This window comes from Anser anser, assembly GCF_964211835.1.
Source record: "Anser anser genome assembly, chromosome: 4".
Taxonomy (NCBI): domain Eukaryota; kingdom Metazoa; phylum Chordata; class Aves; order Anseriformes; family Anatidae; genus Anser; species Anser anser.
The window spans coordinates 43,847,581-43,858,479 of NC_139724.1; the positions used below are offsets into that span (position 1 = coordinate 43,847,581).

At 39.0% G+C, this 10,899-nt stretch overlaps 1 protein-coding gene across 1 annotated transcript in view; it reads left to right on the forward strand.

Moving 5' to 3' along the window:
- The window catches only part of ANKRD50 (ankyrin repeat domain containing 50), a 42,020-nt gene extending 37,215 nt beyond the window's left edge, over positions 1 to 4,805 (forward strand). The window contains exon 5 of the mRNA XM_083835899.1: positions 1,737 to 4,805. The gene's annotated coding sequence lies outside the window, so the exon portion shown is untranslated. The remainder of the gene's footprint in view (positions 1 to 1,736) is intronic.
- The last annotated feature ends 6,094 nt before the right edge of the window (positions 4,806 to 10,899 follow it).

Consider the following 10,899-nt stretch of genomic DNA (forward strand, 5'->3'; position numbering starts at 1 on the left):
TACAAATCTGTTATCAATTTCCTCACCATTCTGCAATTCTTAAGTATGAGCTGAAAATCAGTGGAGTTCACTTTGATTTCTCACTTTCTCTCCCATACTAAATTTTATGCTGCAAAATAAATATTATGTAGCTTTTTAAAGTATGAATTGTCAGTAAGAAAATCAGCTAAAACAGAACTATTTCTCTGCTTCATCCTGGGGAATTTTTCTTTTTAGGGTATTTGGAATGTATTCATAATTAGTATTTTCCATTTGAATTTCAAAGAAGCAGCATCTTCATACATGAAATGTATGCAGCTCTCACTGCTTATTTGTATTTTTCTGAAAACATACGTTTTGTTTGTGTAAACACTGCATTTTTACAGACCAGACTGCTGCTCCTTAGAACCAGAATGTTCTTGGTAGCTGACTCAGTTCTCTTGAAGGCCACCAAAGACTGCAGGTTTCTAGGGCAATTGCAGTTGGTACAGAATCCACAAATGGGAGATTTTGAGCTGCCAAAAGCATGTTGACATTTTCTTTTTTCTCTGAAATGTCTGGGAAATAGAGTTCATGTTAATAGAATGCATCTCTCCAGGTGTACCTGGGGTCTCTTGTGAACTGCGGAGTGTTAGGATATTGTGCTGGACTCTTAAGATGTTTCTGTGGGATTCCTATTTTGGTGAAACCAAAATATTTGAAACAATACAGTGTTTCACAAAGCTACATAATAGAGCCTGCACATTTGTAACGTGCAAATATTAGTATTATTTATCAAAGGGTCAGATGAGTTGTGAAGCAGACAAAAGTGAAGGGGTAGAACTACAGGAGCAGAGAGAGGGGTAAGCAGGTGTAAGAAGGGAAATGGACTCTAAATCTTAGTAAAAGTCAAAATGGTTATAGATTCCTACGGCTCTACATCCTGTCCAAAACAGGGTTTAAATATATTTGTATTTTTTTCCTACCTCCATACGGGTGCCTGATGTTTAGTGCTAGCTTTCATGTTACATTTTGTATATAATTCTGACCTAAAATGTATTATTTCAACTTGACCTGTGTCCTTGAAGCTGACAAGTTTTGATGAATTTTTCATCTGTGTAGATTTTAAAACATGTAGAAAGCATGGAAAAAAAAATAACGCTTCACGTATAATTTTAAAACTCATCTTGAGCTTTGCTTTATCAGGAACATATAGCGCTTTTTTCAAAAGTCAGGGGTTTTCCGCTTTGAAGTACTTATTTTATGTATTAAGCATATGAGGTGATGGATAACTAAATTTTTTCCTTTCCTTTTCTCTAATGCTTTCACGTAGCTTAACTTTAAATACAGAAGTTTAAAACAACTTGTGTGCATTATTAACTGCACACAAGTGCAGACTGTAATTTACCTCCTCTTTTGCCAAGTCTTGAGCACAAAAGCAGTAATTTCCCTGACCAGTGAGTGCATTAGTCACACGTGCAGAATCACACCAGAAATGCTCTGCCAGAGCACCTGAGGACCAGCTTTCCTTCCCCGTCTGCCTCTTCTAAGCTATAATCAGAAGGCTTTCTTGCTGCAGGAACCTTGTAGCTGTTTTGGACAGTAGCAAGCACAGGAAATCCATCACGTGATTTGAGTTAGACAGGAAATGCTTTTTGTCATTGGTATGTTGTTGTGTGCTTTTAACTTGAATTAGAAATTACATAGCTGTCTCGCTGACAGCGCTGCATCTATGGTGGAATATTTCAAAACTTCACGGTTTTGTTTTGTGCTTTTAGGTTAGTTCCGTGATGCCACGAACAGAAGTGCTTCTGCTCCGAGTGATTTATCAGCTGGCTGGGATGAAAGCATTGATGAAAACACCGATGAATGCTTGTTTAGTCCGCCTGGAAATTCAAGAATGTGATTATACCACAGTACAGTTACCTTAATTACTGTAACGTGCCTACATTTTCAGGCTGCCTTCTCCGTATTACCCTCTGTGCTTCAAAAATTTATTTTATGTACTTTGTATTTAATACACAGAATGAGCACTTTTTTTTTTTTAATTGCAGAAAGATACACACGGTATTTCCCTGACAACAGCTGAAAATTGTAAGATTGAGGAATTTCTGATTTCCAGAACGCTTGGCAGAAGTGCATGTGCCACAGTGAACTTTGTATGAAAAGGCAGTGCTTTTTGTATTTATTTTCCTGTGGCTAAAGAAAAAAAAAAAAAAAGCAGACAGTGTGTCACATTTGCATTGGTGTAACGTATGGTCAGTGTTTCCTGTGTACTTCAAGAAGTCCTCTTGAGAAATGCAAATCTTGTAGCAGTATTTTATAAATACTGTACTTGTGTGTTCTGTCTATGTAATAGCTGTTCTGTGGTAGCAAAGGGGTCAGACTGCAGCCATCTGCAGTATCTTTGGGATTTTTAAGAAACAAAATTCAGTGTCTGGTACCACAGCACCAAATCTGGACGGCAGCCTGTGACCACTGGAAGCGATGGGTAAATTTGGTCTTGGACACCTGATCTTAAATAGCCTCAGTTATTGTTATGGTAATGAGGTAACTGAATATGGGTATTTCTTAGGTGCTAATGTTAAAGGTCTGATCCTGCTTTCATGTACATCTTTATACATTAGAAACAGCTCTTTATTTTTCCAAGGTAGAGGACTGTATTGAGAATGTGTCGGTTAAACCAACCATGGAAAATACAGAAGCTTTGTTAAGCTGAGAGAATATGCAGTGAGAGTATAATAGAGAAAGAAAAGGTTAATAAAACCATTGTCTGTGGAGAACAAGGATTACTGAGTTAGCCCTGTCCTGAGACAATAACTCTTTAAAGCACAAACTTGTATGAATGTGGTTGCTGCTTCTGGTGGATTAGGTAGTGCCTGTGTGTGTATCTGTACCTGGAGTGTGGTTGGTCAGCAACCTAGATAGTCCATCTGTAGGTAACAGAAAAATGATTTCCCACTCTTACAGCAGAAAAAGATTACTTATATAAATGAGAGCAAAATCAAGCCCGTTGTTGTGCAAGTGAACAGTATGAATTTTTCCTTTGAATGTGCATATCTTATTTGCACAGCTCTGAGTGATAGAATAAAACAAGTGATTATTTTCTCCTAAAAACGCAAGCTATATTCTACTATTCACCATTACACAGCCTTGCTCTTTAGAAAATAAGCCTATTTTTATACGTGAGTATTTCTTCTAAAGGCTTGAGATTCGTCTTTTTCATACTCTAATTCTGATCATTCCACAAATAAGAAGATAGAAAGCTAAGGTTATTTTTCATAGAGGATTAATTAGATGTGTGGCTATCCGTAAACTTTGATAAATGGCCCCTGGATGTATATGTAGTGCATATTCTAAGGCACTAAAGGGCTCAGTGTCTTATTATCATAACATTTTCTTGTCATCAGAATATCTTTTGAAGTGTTGGGTTTTTGTTGTTGTTGGTTTTTTATATCTTGCACCTCCATTCTTATTCACTTGTTACTAAATGTAAAAAGAATCTTTTATAGTCAGGCATTCAGTGCATAGTAAGATTAAATGTTAAAAGTTGACACACAGCAATATTGATTATTCTGAATGTTTCATGTATTGAATTCTTGTCCCTGTGGGACAATTATAAAATAGACGTGACAGAAGTCTTGCAAAACGGCCTTAAGAGTGGCTCGGTAAAGAAATAGTACCAAAATGTTCTCAGCAATCTTGTTCCAAACCTCAAGTACAGTCCATTTGCAATGCTGTGCAAGAATAAAACTTTTCTTAGTTGTTAGGTGTATGTTTTGTTCTCTAGAAAGGGATCCCTGAATGCTGACATTTTTCTACTGACCTTGACTGTCACTGGGATTATATTTATTTAATTTTATTGTGTTATTAATTGCACCTTGTGGACAGAGGACGTAAAAATATGGCCAGTTTCACAAGGGGCCACCATTTATAGATAGCCTGATGGTTTTTGTGTGAATAGTATTTACATTTGAAACAGCTGGTGGGGAAACCCTATATCCAAATCAGCAGAAAGTAGACCTGCTGAAAATGTTTTCAGAAGGAAAATAACAATGCTTACGGATTTTGAACGTCACTTAGGAACACAGCACGAATCGCTTTAAAGCATCTACTTTCTCAGAAGGTCTGTGTAATTCCACATTGCTGTCGTGTGTGATTTTTAGTCTCATCATTTGTGAGGTTTCTGCGTGCAAAGGCAAGTCGCTGTTCCCCCGTTGTTCTCTCTGTCCTGCTCTGCTCCATCACATCCGCACGATCAAGTGGAGGCGAATGGAGTTGCGTAGCTGTGACTCAGCACGGCTGCTTCTGGCAATGTACCGGTTCTCCCGACCCAAAAAGCCTGAATAAAACACGAATCCTCTTTCTTTTCATCACATTTCACTGGTCCTCCCAAGGTCGCCTCCACAAGACACTTAAATCTCCTAACGGGAAAGCTAGGGAAAAGACTGTTTTGTGGACACTGGCATCAATACTGTATGCATGTGGAAAAACTCTTCAAAAGAGCAATGCATTAAGAGATGTAGAGGCACAATGATGCATTTTTGTCCTCTCTGTGATCAGTATTGAAAACATTACCATTTATTTAAAAATAAAAAGGTATTTTTCCCTCCTTGGTTACTCTGCTATGCAAACATCTGTATTGCTTAATATTCCCCATCTGAATTTCTCAGTTAACTTGGTTTGCAGATAGACTGTTTTTTTCCTGGAGTGGGTTGTAAATAGCCTTTAATGTACATTGAATGAATTTCACATTGTAAAATTTTTATTTTATTCCTTGTATTATATTAAGCGAAAATCCCTGTGTATATGAAAGTGCATAATAAATATATTTGCTTTTCAGCATACATCTGTTTTAATTTTTCTACCTCGTTTCCCGGGACATCTCAGGAAAAGCTTATTAAACATGATTAACATTTGTATCGTACGTCATGGAACACAACATATGCATCAGGCGGTCTGGGCGAGCAAAACTCGGACCTTAATGTTAATTCCTACACCCCTGCTTATCACTCAGATGACCTTCCTTTTTTCCACATTAAAAGTGAGTCAACCCTGAGCATTTGCAGCAGGAAATTCAGTGCACGTTACTTGGGTTAATATGACAATTTATACTGGCTATAGCAAGAGGGCATAAAAATTAAATATTTCAGTTGCTCTTAATTCGTTACTACTTTGCATGGTATTCGTTAATCCTCTCTTTGCTCGGTGTTTTTCTGTAGTATTTTTGGTTTAAGCAAAAGCTTGCTTCCTGGCAGTGCCTACTCATTTTCTTTGAGCTTGTTACTAAAAAGTAATAGAAATAGTAAGAGGAGGGAGAAGTTTTCCAGTCACTGCAATGATTTCATTTGCCCCAGTGATCTTGTCTTCAGGTTGTATACTGATGGTGATTTTTCTGCAGGGTTTTTTGAGTGTGGAGGGAGAGTTTGGCTGTGCCTTCTGCCAGTGATGCTTCAGCTTGCCTTCCATGTACGCTGCTTCACACTGATTGCAGCTGCTGGTGCTCGGGGGTAGGCTGGTTTGTAAGATTAGGAGAGTGACAAGCAGAACTGTTGGTACCTATTCACTTGTTTTGTGTGTAGTATTTCTGTGGTTTCCCACAGTAACTGTTGACACTCTTCTGTTAAGTTCTTTATGTCTGAAATAGCAAAGTATGAGATGCATTTGTTCAGTGGCATTTTTTCACAGAGACTTATTTTTACTGAATGAATATTTTCTATTATGTTCCAGAGAGATTTTCTTCAGATAATCTCTAATAATATCTAAATATAATTATTCAACACCTGTTTTAAATTCCAAATCCCTTTTAATTGTAATTTTATGGAATATAAACAATCGGGACAAATAGTTCTTCAAATCTTCTGTGAGATCTTTGTAACAGTTTGGCTTGTGCATTACATGTATTTTCCAAATGAAAGCTGGGACTAGTTGGCACAGTGAACAAGTGCAAAGCTTTGCAGTCGGGGGCCCTTTGAGAGACAGCAATGAGAATTTGGCATTGATCTAAATCCTAGCTATTGTATGCTACAAAGAGTCACAGTAATAGGGCATGGGACTGAGAAATCTACTTGGCAAATCATTTTGTTAAACAAGTCTCCAAAGTTATATGCAGTTAATGTAAACAAGTTGACCTTTATGATGAAAATTTAATTTACTAGTGTCCCAGGAAGACCTACCATTCTCACTTTAATACTTACAAAATATTAAGTTTGTATTAGGCCATCCAAGTCACAGAACTACAATTACAGGTGAATTTTAAGCTAGAGAAAAACAACTTCTAACAGACTCCTGGATATAATGTTGTCTCTCCGGGATTTTAGTTTGTGGTCTGTAACCCTTTCTGACGGATTAAGAACACAGTAAAGGATTTTGTGTTTTGGTTTGGAACCTTTATTTCTTCTCTGTGCCTCACCGGGTCATTTTTAGCTCCCCAGTCTGATCTGTATCTGCCTTTTGGGGCTTGTCCAGCGCTTGCATAGGGGACTGCCAAAGCTACAGAGCTTTCAGCCATTTCACATGTGTACCCTTGAAAAGTTGGGAGGTGGCAAGGATGGGGATGATGCAGGAAATGGCTATGCCAGATAGAAATAATCAGATCTTTTTCTAAAGGAAAAGTAATTGCTACTTCTTAAAATCTGGAAGTTTTCATCAAGTTATCTCTGGTTTAACAGTTTCTTTCAGTTGCAATGCAGTTGCAGGTTTTATGTCCAAATCCCTAAAATCCCACTGGCAGAGGGGTGCTGGATCTGTAGCCAGAGGCAAGGTAAAGGAGAAGTTGATGTATCAGGTAGATGTGCATCTCCAGTAAGAGTCACTACAGCTTTGCTAAAGGACCATTCAGAAAACCTTCTGGTCTTTCAGGGAGGGAGTGGAAATGGCTTTGTCGTGGAGAATTTTTTAAAGAAAATGGTTATGTCAAGAAGCAGCATGCAACTTGGTTGACTAGCCTGTTCATGGGGACTAAAATCCTCAGCTTCCAGGTCTACAGCCATGTTCAGAATTGGTCTTACGGCACGACAGTCTGCTGCAGGGGTTCTTCAGCTTTCCTTGCTGTGGGCCTATGCCAACTAGGCGAGGAAACCGTTGCTTCAGTCTGTTTATCATCCCTGCATTTTTTAAAATGATGGTAGTTCAGGGTTAAGGTGACTCACATAGTGTGGGCAAGCTGCTCCCCCATCAACAGCAGTTTTCAAACTGGTCTGCAAAACCCTCATGATTCATGAATGAATTTTAGTGCTCCATAAAATGGTAAGCAAAAGGAAAAAAAGAAGACCTGAACTTATAAAGGGGCCCGCCTTAGGCATTTGCAAATCAAAAAGTCGGAAAACCACAACTCTGCAGTTTCAGCTAAATAAGGTAATGCATTTAAGGAAACTTTGGGGTTTTGGAAATTTTTGATTCACAAGTTGCTTTGGGAACAAAGTGACATTTGCTCTCCTGGGCACCTATTGCAGCTTCTCCAGTCAAAGCCTGGCAGTTGAATTATGATTAGATTTAAGATTATGATTGGATTTAAAGATAAAGTTGTATTTCTAACTAAGTTTTGTTATTTGTAGACCTTGGGCAGATTGTAGACTCCTTCTGCTGAGGAACAGCACCTGTATATCAGCCAATGTATTCTTCCACATGCAAAGCTAGCAAACGAGAAGAAAGTATGTATCACAGAGAAGTGGTGTAAAATTAGCTGGTGAGGGTTGTAACACGGGCCGTATTGTTAAAAGCTCTCCATTTTTTAATTGCCAGAAGGCTGATGATAATGTATACTGCCAGACTGATACAGAGAAGGCAGACTATTTTATCTGGAACTGCCAAAGTGGGCAGGAGGTTTTTGGAAAGTCCTTTGGAAGGTGCTTGGTGCATTTATTTAAGAAAAAAACAAACTACCTCAGTTCCCAATGACATTACAGGTTTCTTGATGAAGCTGACCCTCTGAAAATAGCAAGATTCCAGAGGGGAGAGTTTTGGGGACAAAAGAGAATAAGCTGTTGGTTTTGTTTGCTTGTTTTCCTATCTATTTTGATGTGTGTTGTTTTTAGCCTGCATCTCCTGGAGGGGAAGAGAATTGAAAAATAAATATTTTTCAGGTAAGCAATAAAGGTTTTTTTCTTCCCATTATTGAGTCAAGGCCGTGAGCACAGCTGTTGTGTGCTTGCTACGTCCTGGCAAACATTAAGCAACCTCATAGGAAGACTATTTAAAATTCAAAGCTTTTTTCATAGATGATAAAGACAGAGTGGACCTTTATTATGATTTATTCTGTCTTCTTTCATTACACTGGCCATTTGATTTGCTGCTTTATTTTCCCCAAGTAGAGAACGGTCCAGTCCTATTCAGCAGTATATCTGGACAAAATGCTATGCCACAGTGCCTGAGATTGCTTTAATAAGAATAATGTCATAATTGCATTGGTGCTTTTCTGTATTGTGCTTCTATAAGGTATTACCTCTCACCAGTAAATCTCAAAATGCTTTGCAGAAAAGACAAGAGCAGTATTGAGATAAAGAAATCTTTGCCCTCTCAGCCACCAAACAGGACACAGACAAAGTCAGGAAAAGCCCCTGGGTCTCTCTCAGCAGTAGGAACTGTGTCGCCTTGAATAAACTGCTGTCTGGCGCTAACTCATCTCCTGCTTTTTTTAGTTGCTTTCTGTGCATTTGCAGTATCACCCACTGGAGGCTATCCACACGGCTGGGTGCAGCCAGCTCAAGCTCTTTGGCCGGCCGTTTGAGCGAGGTCAGGGCTGAGTCAGCTCAGATTCGGAGGCCTCTCAGACAGCAGACTTTTATGAGGTTGGACAGGGCGCAGCACATGTAGTCATTGTGCTACTGCAATCAGATCTTCCAAAAGTCCCTCTTAGACATCAGACTCAGCCAGGAACCTGACTGGCAGCTGTGGGAAGACCCCAGAGTTTTCTCAAATGTTGTGGGAAGCAATAGTCAGCGTGCGTCCCGGCCTTTGTGTCTGGTACCTGTTTTTTTCTTCCTTTTTGTTTTTCTTTTTTTTTTTTTTCTGATGTAATATTCTGAATCAAATTGAAAATAAAGCAACATGATTGTTTCTATCTCTGGTAACTTTTAATGTCTCCCTTAGCCTTGGTTAGCTGTCAGTCTCTTGACAAACTAATGGGTGATTTAAGGGCCTTCATTTAAAGGTATTCATGGTATTGAGAAACAAGGTCTTTTATGCACACAATGCCCAATGAATAGATTTTTTTTCATAAGCTTGATAGTACCAAGCTGTCTACGTGTCTTTCCAGTTGCACTTATCTGAAAAGAGGGGAGCAGAAAGCACAAGAAGTATTGAAGTACAAGCCTTGGTTGCATGGGAAGAAAAACAGGGGAAAGAAAGGTTCATGGCATTTCAGAAGTCGTCAAAACGCAGTTCATTAATTGCCACTTCCAAAACGCTTTCTTACTAGAACAAACTTCAAGGTTATTAGTGGGCGAGTAATTAAGAGCAAGAGTCTTCGTCTGTCTACAGAAGGTGTTCGTTGCAGACAAGGGACAAGGCAGAAATGCCTTTGCACTGGCTCTGTTGAGATGCTTGCCCTGATAACAACCTACCTGGAAATTCAGTCTTCTGCTGAGATTTCCCAAAAAGAGACTGGATGAAGTTGTTTTTTAAATGATTCCGCTAATTACTTTTTTAATGTGTGAAATTAATGAACAAAATCATCCAGGAGCATTCTTAATAATAGAAATTCCTTCCTTGAGTGGTTGCGCTGATTTCCTCAGCAGGACTTCAACGGCACACGCAGCTCCCTTCACTTGCAGGAAAGGTGGCAAGACTTGTGCCTGCACTGATGTTACAGCGCTTTTTGGCTCACACTGCCAGCTCGTTTACACGAAGCCTGTTTATATCAAGGGTAAGTCTTCCCCTTTGCCAAGACGCGATGATGAATTTTAGAAGGGCCATTTCAGGACAAATCAGAGATCCATCCAGGCCAGCAATCTGTCTTTAGCAATGATCAATACCAGGTGGGAAGAGAAGAGTGTGAGAACAGGGTAAACTTGAAATGATTTTTGTCCTGACTGCTCTGCAGCAATTTGTGGTTTGAGGATTTCCAAACCCCAAGGCAGTGCCTTTGTCTATATTTTATGCATTGATCAATATTAACTAAATCAGACTAGCAGAGAAGGAAAAATAATATTATTTTCAAGTATTTAATATTTATTCTTTAAGGGTAAGACTACTGAGCAATCAGCCACCTAGTAAAAGATTTTAATCCCTAAGCAGGTTTATACCAGAGATCTATATGATAAAAATATCTTGTATGGTACGAAATAAATATGCAGCAATTCATATTAACGTTATACGATACAGCAAGTAGAGATTTCTTGAGACAAAAGAAATTCCTCACATATGCCAAAAACCTGTTTTGAACAAGCAAGGAAAAATATTACACTACCCTGGATCCTTGTAGTTTCCTACAAGGATCCAGGGTAGTGTAATATTTTTCCTTGAAAGCTAGAGAATCTTTTTGCATGGGGACAAGACGGTCCCAAGAGTGAAACCATCAGAGTTATTGTATTTTTATTCCCCATTAGCAACATGAACGTTTGAATATTAGTTTTCTGTCTCTTCAGCTATTAGTCAAACTCATCAGATGTCAGTAATAAAGAATGCACGCTCTCAAAAAATTGATGTTCTTAAAATTAAAAGCGTGAGTATAAAGGCAGAAAAAAAATACCCATAGCACAGCACAAGAAATGCTGTCCGGTTCTGGAGCTGTGCCTTGTAGGAATGTAGAGGTGTTTGTAGCTGAAGCGTGGGACCAAAATGTTTTTAAGTAATGGTCCTGTACTTTTAAGCTGCAGTCCAGTGTTGCTGGTGCACTCGGGATGGTGGTCATGCGCTTGGTGGGGCTGGCAGAAGGAAGAAGCTGGCCAGACTTCCATGGCCAGGACTGCATGTCCTAGACATGCAAATTGCACCATGGAA